Raw genomic sequence first — 14,614 nt, forward strand, 5'->3', positions numbered from 1 at the left:
CCTCCCTCGCTGGAAGGACTCCCAGCAGCAGGAGGTTAGACTCGTGTCTGTGGTGGCAGCGTCCATTTTGTGATGCTGAGGCTCTGTTTACCTTTAACCGGGGTTAAGGCTACACACATGTCGTGTCCCTCTAGAAGGGTGGAATGCTATCCCCGTCGACAGAACTGTCGAGGGGATAGTATTCCAATTCGTATGACACCTTACTCGACATGTTTTGATAAAGCCAAACCAAAGATAGCATTTAACCGCGAGGATTATAATGCACTTAAGAGTATATGGTATGGCAATATCCCGGAACAGCTTAGGGAGTGGTTCCCGACAGCTGCAGACGGGCTCAGCTCATGCTAGAGCACCATCTCACATATTTCCAAGCACTCTGCCTCCAGGATTGATGAGGCCTTCCATAGGAGTGGCTGATAGGAACATATGTGTCCAGTTTAGGGTTAGATATAGGGATACTATATCTAAGCAAGAGGTGATTACACCAACTTACCCCAGCTAAGTGTTCAGCCAGTTGTGTCAAATATGGAGGCCAGGCAAGGGGTGGCACAATACATGCTGCAGCCCCTGGTAGGCCTTGGAAACACCTATGCCCTGGGTACCTAGGGTACACTGTTACAAGGGCCAATAAGGTGAACCAGTTCCAATTCGTAATGCACCTAAAGTACATTGGCAGTAATTTAGAGAGAGAACAGCAGGCTGTGGGTCTGATTAGCAGGCCCACAGCCACATTAAGTCAGAAACCAGTGAAGCAAAAAGCAAAAATTTGGGGTGACCATAGGATAGCAGACCCTACTCTCCTACACAACCCCCCCCCCCCCAAACGCAGGGACATTAGACTAACCTTGACCAGTTGTGTCTTCATGTTCTAAGTGGAAGTACCTGGAGAGACCATGTGCGTTGCCATGGTCAGTCCCTGGGCGGTGCTCCACTGTAAAGTCCATCCCCTGTAGGGAAATGGACCACCTGAGTAGTTTGGGGTTTTCACCCTTCATCTGATTAAGCCATAAGAGGGGCTTATGGTCGGTCTGAATCTTGAAGTGAGTGCCAAATAAGTATGGTCTCAACTTCTTCAGGGCCCACACCACAGCAAAGGCCTCCCTCTCAATAGCTGACCAACGTTTCTCTCTGGGGGTCAGCCTTCTGCTAATAAAAGCAATGGGCTGGTCCTGGCCATCTACATTAAGCTGTGAAAGCACTGCTCCCACTCCCAACTCAGAAGCATCTGTTTGGACAATGAACTATCTTGAGTAGTCAGGACTCTTCAGGATAGGTGCAGAGCACATGGCCTTCTTCAGGTCTTCAAATGCATTTTGACAGTTTTCTGTCCACTGAACCTTTTTGGGCATCTTCTTAGATGTCAGATCATTAAGAGGAGCCACAATGGACCCATAGTTCTTAACAAACTTCCTGTAGTACCCAGTCAGGCCCAAGAAAGCTCTGACCTGAGTCTGGGTAGTTGGAGGGGACCAGTCCTTTATGGCCTGGATCTTACTCTCCAGTGGTTGAACTTGGCCTCCACCTACAAGGTGGCCCAGGTATACAACCTTGCTCTGCCCTATCTGGCACTTTGTTGCCTTGATCGTGAGGCCTGCCTTTTGCAGAGCCTCAAGCACTTCCTTCAGATGGACCAGGTGATCCTCCCAGGTGGAGCTAAAGACAGCAATATCATCCAGATAAGCTGCAAAAAAGTCATCCAACCCAGTGAGGACTTGATTCACCAACCTTTGGAAGGTGGCAGGTGCATTTTTCAAACCAAAGGGCATTACCACAAATTGATAATGCCCACTAGGGGTAGAAAATGCTGTCTTGGCTTTAGACTCCTCAGCTAACCTGATTTGCCAGTAGCCAGCTGTCAAGTCAAATGTGCTCAAATATTTGGCAGAAGCCAACTTGTCAATGAGCTCATCTGCCCTTGGAATAGGGTGTGCATCTGTCCTGGTGACAGCATTGAGTCCTCTGTAATCCACACAGAACCTCATCTCTCTCTTGCCATCTTTGGTGTGAGGTTTGGGGACCAGAACCACTGGGCTAGCCCAGTGGCTCTCTGAAGGCTCAATGACACCTAATTCCAGCATCGTTTGCACCTCAGTCTTTATACAGTCCCTGACGTGGTCAGGTTGCCTGTAAATCTTGCTCTTTACAGGAAGACTGTCACCAGTGTCCACCACATGGGTACAGGGTACACAAGTTAGTCTGACTGGGTGTCAATGAGAACATATGCCTGTATGCCTGTAGAACTTGTCTACAGTCATTTTGCTGATGTTCAGTGAGGCTGCCATCTAAGGCCACACCATCAACTGAGCCATCCTCAGGGTTCTGAGTGAGCAGGTCTGGGAGAGAGTCACTCTCTTCCTCCTGTCCCTCATCTGTAGCCATGAGCAAGCCCATGTCTTCCCTGCTGACATATGCCTTTAGTCTGTTGACATGGAGCACCCTGTGGGGGCTCCTGGGAGTTCCTAGGTTCACCAAGTAGGTAACCTCTCCCTTCTTCTCCAGAATTGTATGGGGTCCAGACCATTTGTCTTGGAGTGCTGCTGGGGCCACTGGCTCCAACACCCATACCTTCTGTCCAGGCTGAAACTCAACCAGGACAGCCTTTTGGTCATGCCAAGCTTTCTGTAATTCTTGGCTAGCCTCAAGGTTTTTGGATGCCTTTTCCATGTACTCTGCCATCCTGGAGCGGAGACCAAGTACATAGTCCACTATGTCTTGCTTAGGCTTTTTGAGAGGTAACTCCCATCCATCCTTCACCAGACACAGGGGTCCTCTTACAGGGTGCCCAATCAACAATTCAAAGGGGCTGAAGCCAACCCCCTTTTGAGGGACCTCTCTGTAAGCAAACAAAAGGCAGGGCAGCAGGATGTCCCATCTTCGCCTGAGCTTTTCAGGTAATCCTTTGATCATGCCCTTTAGGGTCTTGTTAAATCTCTCAACAAGCCCATTACATTGTGGATGATAAGGAGTGGTGAACTTGTAGTTGACACCACATTCCTTCCACATAGCTGTCAAATATCCCGACATGAAGTTGGCACCTCTGTCAGATATTACCTCCCTAGGAAACCCCACTCTGGAGAAAACTCCAAGTAAGGCCCTGGCCACAACAGGAGCTGTTGTGGTCCTAAGTGGAATTGCCTCTGGGTACCTGGTGGCATGGTCCACCACCACCAGTATGAATCTGTGCCCAGATGCTGTAGGGGGATCCATTGGACCTACAATATCAATCCCCACTCTTTCAAAGGGAACCCCCACCACAGGTAGTGGTATTAGGGGGGTCTTTGTGGTTCCACCTGCTTTACCACTGGCTTGGCAGGTTTCACAGGAGTGACAAAACTCCTTGGTGTCTTCAGACATGTGGGGCCAGTGAAAGTGAGGGACAAGCCTGTCCCAGGTCTTATTCTGGTCTAAGTGTCCTGCTAAATGAATATCATGGGCTAAGGTGAGAAGGAAACCTCTAAATTGCAGAGGTATAACCAACCTCCTGGTTGCACCAGGCTTGGGGTCTCTACCCTCTGTGTAAAGGAGTCCTTCATCCCAATAAACTTTATGGGCACCTTGAGCATTCCCAGCAGCCTCAGCAGCAGCCTGCTGTCTGAGGGGTTCAAGAGAAGGACAGGTTAACTGAGCCTGCCCCAAGTCTGCCCTAGAAGGTCCCCCTATCCCCAGAAACTCAACCTGATCAGGTTCAAGTTCTTAAGAGACAGTTCCTTCAGGGGTCTCAAGACCATCTTCCTGTGAAGCTTGATCCTCACTTGCAGGCAGTTGGGAAGGCACAGCCTTAACCCTCCTGTTCTTCTTCTTGGAAGGTGAGTGGTCCATTGTTCCAGGATCCAAGACCTGAGGTTCAGAGAGGCACTTTTTGGCCTGTGACCTGGTCACAGCAAGGACATGTGATGATATCCCTAACATCTCTGCATGAGTCCTGTACTAAACTTCTGACCATAGAGAGTTCTCCAGGTCATTGCCCAACAAACATTCAACTGGGAGATCAGCACTAACCACAACTCTTTTTAGGCCAGTTATCCCTCCCCAGGAAAAGTTAACAAGTGCCACACTATGTGTAGTAGTGACATTGCTGGCATTGGTCACCAGGTAATTATCACCTGGCATGTACTGTCCAGGGTCGACAAAGTTAGGTGTCACCATTGTGACACTGGCACATGTGTCCCTGTAAGCTTGAGCCACTTTGTTATTAATCAAAGGCGTCTGTCTGTATTTGCCCAGGTTACTGGGACTGATGTCAGGGGTCAAATCCATGTCCCCTTCACAAATCAGAACAGCCTGTGTAAGGGTTCTGACTAGGTCAGAATCTCCTTCAGTTCCCAAGGTGATACCCACTACCCCCTTGGTTTGTGGACCAGCACTGCTAGCTGTACTAGTGGGTGCAGTTGCCTTAGGGGCTGCAGTGCTGGGGGCTCCACCCTTTTTACACTCACTTGTCCAGTGAGAGGTGTTTTTACAAGTTTTACACCAGGGTTTCTTCTGACCTTCTTTCTTCTTCTTCTTGGAAGTTTGGGACCCACCCTCTGTATCAGTTTGGGGCCCTGTTGAAGACTTCTGGTCTTTAGCTTTATGCTCCCCACCCTTCTGGTCTGTTTTCTTCTGGTCACCACCCTGGTTCTGGTTCTGGTTCTTTTGCTTAACTCTGGTTCTTACCCATTTATCTGCCCTCTTTCCCAATTCTTGGGGAGAGGTCAAATCTGAGTCAACCAAATTTTGATGCAACTGCTGGTTCTGACAATTATTTATAATTTGTTCTCTCATCAGCAAATTATACAATCCATCATAGTCTGTAACCTTGCTTCCCAGCAACCATCCCTCCAGAGCCTTAGTGGCACACTCAACAAATTCAGACCAGTCCTGAGTCTGTGTCTTCTGGGTATCTCTGAACATTAACCTCTACTGTTCAGTGGTTAACCCTAACCCATCAATCAGAGCACTCTTCAGGACCAGGTAGTTTCTAGAATCCCCATCACTAACTGTGAGGAGTCTGTCTCGGCCTCTACCTTCAAAGGAGAGCCACAAGATTGCTGCCCACTGCTCCTGAGGGATCTGCTGTACTCTGCAGGCTCTCTCCATTGCAGTTATCTATTTATGGATATCATCCCCAGCTTTGTAGGGGGGCACAATCTTACTCAGGTTTCTGTTATCAAAAGACCTGTCTTAATCCTTGTGGATATTGCTGCCACCAGTGGGTTCTATTACCCCACTCTCTCTAGGCTGTCTTGCTCTAGCAAGTTTCTCTTGGGCCAGGGCAACCTCTAACTCTTGTCTCTGGATCCTCAATTTAGCCTCTCTCATTTTGGCCTCATGTTCCCTTCTCTGAGGGCTAGTCATCTCCCTTCTGGAGTGACCATGAGAGCCTCTAGAAGCATGGGAGTTGTTAGAGTCACCTGAGTGAGTCCTTCTCCTCCTAGGCTTCTGGTTAAGTCCACCTGGGGGTCTGAATGGGTTGTTACCTGATTCAGTCCCAAATAGGCTTAAGTTAGCCTGGTTCAGTCTACTGACCAGTACCTGACTATTTCTGTCATCATCTGACTCACTGCTCCCCCCTTCTGTCTCTTCTTCCTCTTCTTCCTCCTCATCTACCTGAGGAGCTCCAGTGATGGGGGCTTCCTCATCTACCAGGATGATAGGGACAGGGGTGTCTACAGTGTCATCCTCTGAAGGATGGCCTCCTTCAGCATCCCCTGTGGGGTCTGCCTTAGAGGTCTTTAGAGTCTCAGACTGATCCAAGATCTCTCTAAGGTGGTCTGTGGTAGGGGAAGGCCCTGTCCTCAGACCCCTTAAGACACAAAGCTGTCTTAATTCCTTAAAGGAAAAAATAGCAAATTTGGATGGTGCCCTTGGAGGGTCACTCTCAATAGGGATATTCCCAGTGGAACCCTCTGCTCCAGACATTGCTCTAGTGTGGGTGGATGTGTTGCAATCTACCTACACGGGTGTTTACCTACTAAACCTATCTAGTAGTTGTAGTCAGGGTGTGCTACTCCCTTTGCTCTACAACAACTAAGTTCAGTAGAACTTAAGTATACTAGTCTTGTTTTATATGTACCTAGCAGGCACCTGTATGATCTTTCAAATGATAATCTCAAAGATTGTAATGGTAAAACAACAGCAAGCTCAGATCCCAATCCGCTGCTCACCAATGTGAGAAGTTGGCCTGGTATATAATGCTCACTAATTCTAGTGATCATTTTGTACCATGCCAAGCAACCCTTATGATGATTGGTTGTAATTCAACCTTGTAGACCAGTTATCCTAGTGGTAACGTGGACAAAGCAATCTTAGGCTAAACTCTGAAAGGCATGTGAAGCCAGCTGTATTACCATACACAACCCCCTTGAATACCAAATGAAAGGGACACCACACAGATATATATTGAAAATATATATTGATTTATTAACTATAAAATCCCCTGGACTCTTTATGAGCACAGAAGCACAAGCGTTAAATCACAAGACAGTTTAAAATACACAAAAGTTGCACAATATGGATGAGCCCTAGGGGCCACCTAAACCATATACTAAGAAAGTGGTATAAGAGATACCAATCAGAACGGAAACAGGCCTAGGGTCTTGGGAATCGCTGGAGCTATTCAAGACTAGCAGTGACTAAGTCGGGAAAGGCCCGCGGGACTCGGGTGCAGTGTTTAAAGTGCACGCACTCACCAATGTAAAGTCTATGGTGCGTAAAAAGTACAAAGTTAGTTAGTTCGGAACCTTCCGAGTGACCTAGAACGCTGAAACTTAAGACACAGGCCCTTGAGATGTGTACCAGTGTAGGAACACTGGCGGAGCTGAGTTACCTCACCCACAGGAAGCGGGTGCGCAGGGTCAAAGTAGTGTCGGGTTTTGTCACGCTGGTCGATGGTGCTTGGAGCTGAAGATGCTGCAGGCGGCTCGATGTGAAGAGTTCCAGTGGATCCAAGGGTGGGTCTGAAGATGTGAAGACCTGAAAGCAGAGGGGACAATGTTCAAAGTCACTAGCCAGTGACTACCGTGGAACCAGACTGGAACCAGGCGATGTTGGGTGCAAACAGGCGTTGAGGTGTAGCTTCTCTCTGCAGCCACGTGGACACCGGGGGTCCAGGACGTCCAGGAGTCAGTCACGAGCTGTCCCACGCAGGCTTCTCACTGTTGGCGGTGTCGGCAACTTGATCGGAGCAAACAGGCCTTGGCTAATGCAAGCCACGCGGGAATTGAAAAATGCTTACCACTCGGACCAGCAAGGTCAGAGCGGGTGCTCCTTTTTACAGGAGCTGGGGCAAGTCTGGAGCAACCAGACCCGTAGTGTAGTTTGCCGGTTTTGTCGCCAAGATGGCCGCTGACCACGTAGCTAGTGGCCGGGATGGTGTGCCAAGTGGCACAATGCAAAAGGACCTCACGCAGATCGTGGAGATGCTGGGGGGCTGATCTTCAGTGCAAGGGCTGCTCGGTGGTGGGGGTTCTCAGTCCCCAAAGCACAACGTCGAGGATGCCTCGGTTGCTGCGCAGTCAGCTTTTCGAGTGTCTTCCAAGATGTCTGGTCCCACGTCACTCGGTGCCTCCACGGATCCCTTCTTTGCAGGGACTGTGGATCGGGCTGTGAGAGGTCTGAGAGTCTGGGTCTTGTCAGGCTCTGGGCTCGGGCTCCGGCGGGAGGCGGCGGCAAAGCAGACATCGAGTTGCTGGTTGGTGCCTGTGTTCACAGGGTTGCCACTCCTAGGCCACAAGGGAGATTCTCTTCAGTCTTCTGAGCAGCAGAATGTCGAAGTCCAGTCTTCTTCTTTATTTCAAGTTGATTCAGGATGATCTGCTGTGCAATGGCACTGCTCCCACTCTTATTCCCAATCTGAGGGGTGGATCACCTACTAGGTCCCTCCTCTGGGAGGAACCAGGAAGGGGGGCGGTTACACCCCCTTTCCTTTGTCCAGCTCCTCGCCAGGCCTGGGTCTGGAAAGTCCCAGGACCGGTTTGGACTGGCTTATGCACGGGGACACCTTGTGTGCCCCGGGCATGTCTGATTCTATTCAGCCCTGTCCTACCCAATACACAAAACCCTGTCTGGGGTGGTGCTCGCACCTCCCAAGGCAGGAAACCCTTTGTCCAAGCCTCCCTTGCTGGAAGGACTCCCAGCAGCAGGAGGTCAGACTCGTGTCTGTGGTGGCAGCGTCCATTTTGTGATGCTGAGGCTCTGTTTAACTTTAACCGGGGTTAAGGCTACACACATGTCGTGTCCCTCTAGAAGGGTGGAATGCTATCCCCGTCGACAGAACTGTAGAGGGGATAGTATTCCAATTCGTATGACACCTTACTCGACATGTTTTGATAAAGCCAAACCAAAGATAGCATTTAACCGCGAGGATTATAATGCACTTAAGAGTATATGGTATGGCAATATCCCGGAACAGCTTAGGGAGTGGTTCCCGACAGCTGCAGACGGGCTCAGCTCATGCTAGAGCACCATCTCACATATTTCCAAGCACTCTGCCTCCAGGATTGATGAGGCCTTCCATAGGAGTGGCTGATAGGAACATATGTGTCCAGTTTAGGGTTAGATATAGGGATACTATATCTAAGCAAGAGGTGATTACACCAACTTACCCCAGCTGAGTGTTCAGCCAGTTATGTCAAATATGGAGGCCAGGCCAGGGGTGGCACAATACATGCTGCAGCCCCTGGTAGGCCTTGGCAACACCTATGCTCTGGGTACCTAGGGTACACTGTTACAGGGGCCAATAAGGTGAACCAGTTCCAATTCGTAATGCACCTAAAGTGCATTGGCAGTAATTTAGAGAGAGAACAGCAGGCTGTGGGTCTGATTAGCAGGCCCACAGCCACATTAAGTCAGAAACCAGTGAAGCAAAAAGCAAACATTTGGGGTGACCATAGGATAGCAGACCCTACTCTCCTACAATGGTGATCCATACAATGGCTGCATACTGCTCCTGGGTTGACATGGAGTTCTCTATCCTGCTCAGGTGTGGGACAGGGGGTATGATGGGAGTAGTAGTAAATGCCTCCTACCCCCCAACAGCCCAGGGAAGATGGCTAAGTAGCTGTGAGTTTGTTTGTGGTGATGCAATTGCTTCCAACTGCTTCAATGTGTGAGCGTGGTGCTCCTTCCTGCTTAGGGGTGGGACAGGGCTGCATGGTGGGAGATGTAGTGCAGGCCTCCCACCCCCCAACAGCCCACCCAGGGAAGATGGCTACCTACCTGTTAGGCGAGGGTGATCCATCCAATGGCTTCCAACTGCTCCTGGGTGGGGGAGTGTCCCATCCTGCTCTGGTGTTGGACAGGGGGCCTGGTGGGAGTAGTAGTGCAGGCTTCCCTCCCCCAAACAGCCCTCCATGGCAAGATGGCTACCTATCTGTTAGTTTGATGAGGGTAATGTAATGACTGCAACATGCTTCTGTGTGGGGTGGGGAAGGGTCCATCTTGCTAAGCCGTGGGACAAGGAGGCCTGGTGGGAGTTGTGTGCTGGCTGCCTGTACACGTGCCCCCATGGTAATGTTGCTAGCTACGTTTGGGGTCGATGGGAGTGAGTGAATGTTGGATCTGTGAGACATGTTTTTGGGAGTATGGGGTACAGATTAAAGGAATTTGTCCTAGGAGGTTAGCTATGTAGTTGTGCATAACAGGACAAAGCAGTGTGGTAGTAGTCATTTGTTTGTACTTTCCAGCCGCCACTCCCCCGGATACTCCTGTGAGACTCTCTGGATGGAGTATGACAAGCACCATCTCCTCCCATGCAGTGAATGTTTTGGGCGGAATGGGAGGGCCACTGCCAGTCCTGTCAGCCAGCTCACGGTTCTTGCTCCTCTTCTGTTTGACAACCATCTTCAGGTCATACCACCACTTCCTGATTTCCTGCTTGGAGCGTGGGGTGGTGCCTACTGCATTAACCTTCTTGACTATCCTTGCCCACATTTGTGATCTTGTGGGTAATGGTGTCTGTTGGACCAGGCTACCAAACAGTTGTGGTTCCACTCTGACTATCTCATCTACCATAACCTTCAACTCACTCTCTGTGAACTTGCGCATTTTCTGTGTTGCCATGGTGTGTGATGTGCAAAGTGGTTATGGGTGCAGGGGTGTGAGTGGTGGGTGTGGTGGTGATGTATATAGTGTGTGATGTGCAGGGGGTAGAGGTGCAGGTGTGGAAGGGGTGGTGGTGCTGTGTGTGGTCTGAGTAGTGATGATGTGTTGTTTTCCTCTCCTTTGTGCTCTGGTGTTGGGGCCTTTAGTTGTACAGTATTGCAAAGGATTTTGGTCTGGGAAGGGGCTGCTTTTATAACCAGCTACGTGGGTGTGCCCAATTGGGGGATTGCTGTCAGGTGTGTTGTGTGGGTTGTCCTGGGATTTGTATTTTTATATTTGCCATGTGGTTGTGTCATTAGGGTGTGTTCTGTGTTTTGGGTGGCATGGCTAGTTTGCTGTGAGCACTTTGTGGTCTTATTGCAGGGTTTTTCTGTCGACTGCCATATTTGTCACGGAGGGTCCGCAGTGGTGGCTATGCTGCAACACTTCTGCCAGCTCTCCCATTCATCACTGTTTGAGACTGCGGTGGACATAAACTGCAGAACTAACCGCTGGACCATCGGGGATATCCTGATTTTCCGTGCGGTTTTCTCCGCTATCCTGGCGGCAGGTTGGTGTTTTCCTGCCACAAATCTGACCGTTGCGGACAGGTTTTACCCATCTCCGCCCACTACGGGCGTTTTTTCTTTGCCCCGTTCCACCTCGGTCGGTGTTTTTTTGGCGGTTGTTCCTAATTTAGCTGCCGGTTTTTCCCCAGTACCGGCGGGGGGTTGTTTTCCGCTTCCATGGCAGTCAGGGTGGTTTTGCGACCGCCATGCTAATAGACCTCAAAGTGTTTAGCTAATTTATATATGATTATTTCATGCACAAAGTGCTAAGAAATTCAATATATGATAAAAAAAAAAATAATAGCAGGGTGCTCAGGCCTTTCTTAAAGCATTGGGCCATATAGTAGAGTTCAAGCTGTCAGATTTGTAGGACTGTAATGGTAAGTAGGTGTCATTGGTACTGGTGTTTGTCAGCCCTTCCAGGGACCACAGGTGATGCAAGCTTAAGCGAAATACCTTGAGCCCAGGTGCTTATTATTTTACACATTTAGTACTGGATGGATGACCAGTTAATGTCCGATATGCTACCAAAGGACATTTGAAGGTGACGCAGGGAAACTGACGCATCTATGCAGATACGTCAGATCCATGTAAATCTGCCCCTCGGCGTTTAGCTTGACCACGTTCTACTGGAATTAACAGACTCCAGGTCTGATAGTCCTTCACTCTTCCCTTCATAAACAACCCCCATGACGTCACATGAATAGATACACATACAATATTCCACTTCAGTACGTTCCTTTCCGAGGCTGCTCCTCTAATTCCTTTTCAATGGACCCCTATGCCTCAGTTTCCTCAAACTTGTTCTGTTCTAGCCTTAACAAGACTGTTGTAAGTGTAGGAGTGACATCAAAAAGTAGTCAATCTTAGACTTAGTCATTATGCCAACGAGGCTTGCAATGTATGTACCTATTCTGGGCTCGTGTTGGTTGTTAGAAAATGTGGTGATACACTTTTCACTGTGCAAAAGCCTAAAAGATTGCTGCGATCATATGGGAAAGAGAAGCAGTACGCAGGGCGGAGCTAAGGCTATAAAGGAAAAATAAATGTCCAAAGAAGGCTGGGAGCATTTTTTCAGGGTAGGGTGCGAACAAGAAATAGGTATACAAAGGGGAGACACACGGCTCTAATGAAAGTAGAGTGGAAAAGGAGCTCTTAAAAGGTGAGGACATGGTTCAAGCGTGTGGGACAAATTTACCTGGACAACTAAGAAGGGATGAAACACAGACAGAAGCAATGTTCCATGCTTAGACAAAACAAGTAAGACTTGGACATCAGCAGTGTTAGGTCTGCCTGTACATACACTACCAGTAACACCTGCAGCATGTGCTGCACCCGTTCAATGCAGGGCACCCCCAGTAGCCTGCAAACATGCAAATTGCTCATTTGAAAACAAGGTACCAAATGGCAAAAATTGTAGAATTGAAGGAAATAATACTGCCTCAAATAATGGCATAAACAATGCAGAAAATGATAAAGAGATAAAGTTGAGCGAAAACAGTTCTCAAAACACCTCTCTATGTAAAACAGTAAAGTGTAACTCACAACAAACCAAAAAAAGCCAAAAGCAGGGGACTCAACTGAGGACGTAATTATAGCAGACCACCCAATGTTAGAATCAATCAAGAGAAGACATGCTCCTTGTATCGAAGCAAACCAACAAATGTATAAGCAGACAAACACAACAAACAATTCTCCACCCGCCTTAACAAAACGACAAAGAAAATTAGGTAGGAAAGCTAGAAATCGTCTGCACACCAGTAAAACATCAAATTAGAATGTACCGGATAATTATCCTATTTTTAATCTTCCCGATGGCAAATGGAGATCATCATTACCATCAGAGAAGCATCGAAAACAAATTGAGGAAGAGGAAGAAAACCTACTAGACAAGTCAGTATCAACTGAACATCCTACCGATCGAAAGAAGCTCTGCCAATGGCAAATAGTACAGTAGTGATACACTGGAACCTCAAGTGTAGTAACCATGATTCAACTACAACACACACACTCAAGGGGAATAGCATAAATCGGAGCCTCAAGATTAGTGATCTTGAATCACCCACAATAAACAAACCCAAGGGGACAATTGAAGGCCCCTGGAAATATAACAAAACAACCTGTCAAGTCATCAAAGCTTAAACAGAGACAGACCCTGATGCCACAAGCAAATGGTGATCTTCCAGACAGAAATATCAAAAAAGATCCAAAATCAGGGGTGTGCAAACAAGGATCCCCAAGGGATATGGCAAACAAACTCAATAATCCCAGAGGAATAATAAGCCTCGACCAGAAACTGCTCATCCAGTCACAAGAAAAATGACCCTTCATACAGGAAGTCCACTGCCACCTTACAAGTCGGCAATAGTGACATGAAACAAGATAGGCAAGTCATAGTGAAGGAATATCAGAGCTCGATAACAAGAAGGAAGATATGCTATTGATCAACATAAAAACAGAGTGTGATGATGCAAATAGCAATAGAACAACTGAAAAGGAAAAAAACTCAGGGCCCTGTCAATTGATAACATCTTATTAACACAGCTGAAATAGCATTATGAGAAGCATCAAGAGAGGCGACAGAAAAGTTAATTTGAAGGCAGATCAGCCCCTATAAAACACTGTGAAAGACCACTGTCTGATTAACACAAAAAGGCACTGTAATGATACAAACGGCAGGGTCAATGATGAGTTAAGAAGAAATCAGACACCACCTTCTCACAAGCAAATAAAAGAGAACATATCAAATATTACAAATAGGATCCTATTTATGCCACATTATCAGTCACAAGGTCCGCAAGATTATCTGAACAGAGGGAACATCTTACGCCTCATGGCAGAAATCCCAACATTACAACATCTAATGTCTGCAGACTTAATAGCAATAGAATTTGTTAATCCTGGAAACAACATAGGAAATGAAGGCACCCTAGCAACATGGAGGAATAATGAAATAGCAACTGCGATTTTGCAAGAAACCATAACATTCGAGGACTGGGGAATATGAGTCACCAGCCCAGTAATACAACGTTATCCATCTCCATTTCTAACATTAAGCATTTCCCAAGCATAAACCTCATCAAAAATTATAGTTACCTCGGTACTGCGAGGTGCCAAAGGTGCAGATAGAACAAACATAGAGCAACAGAGGAAAACAAATCTAGGGCTGCCCATCACCGGATGGACTGGAGAATGAAGCTGCAGTATATTTGGTACGACAGTGCTCTCCCCCATAAAAATTATATCCTGGAACATCGCAGGAGCAAAAGGAATCCTACAAGACAGCGGAAAGTTAGAGTCCTGGAATAGACACAAAATAATTGTGCTCCAAGAAACCTGGCTGACAGCCCCAGTTGAGGTCCCTGGTAGGATAGGCTATCACATGAATGCAATAAGAACTCAGCAATACGGAAGAGCTAAGGGGGGCCTTGCTGTTTATATCTATACAGCATTAGAAATGTATTCAACACAGATGACATCAACAACTTCAGCCATGCAAATAATAAAAATGGAACTGGGTACATTTGCAGGGTTAAGCACCATTATACTCATCTATATCTATGCTCATCCGATATCTAAGATAAAAAAAGATCATTTTAAGAAAGTTACTGATGTCATTGCGGAATTTCGCTTTGAATAGCCAGCTTGGAAAATAATCCTTACAGGAGATTTTAATGCAAATCTACTACACACTCAAGAAGAGGAAGACAACATCATTGCATCAAACGAAATTTGGGTGGTAGAAACGCAGCTGTTTCCCGTTCAAAAACGCAATGACAAAGTAGGCCAACAATTTACAAGGGACCTCGAACATCTAGGTATGCGCATATTAAACGGGAGAGTAAAACAGGATAAACCTGTATTGGCCCCTGCTCAAGTTCAATCATGGACTACACAATAGTAACCCTCCCTCTTTTAGGGTGAATAAAGAGTTTTCAAATCAAATGCTCACCTGACAGCGATCATTCGGCTCAGCATATCGA

The sequence above is a fragment of the Lissotriton vulgaris genome, chromosome 1_1 (genome assembly GCF_964263255.1).
Source record: "Lissotriton vulgaris chromosome 1_1, aLisVul1.2, whole genome shotgun sequence".
Lineage (NCBI taxonomy): Eukaryota > Metazoa > Chordata > Amphibia > Caudata > Salamandridae > Lissotriton > Lissotriton vulgaris.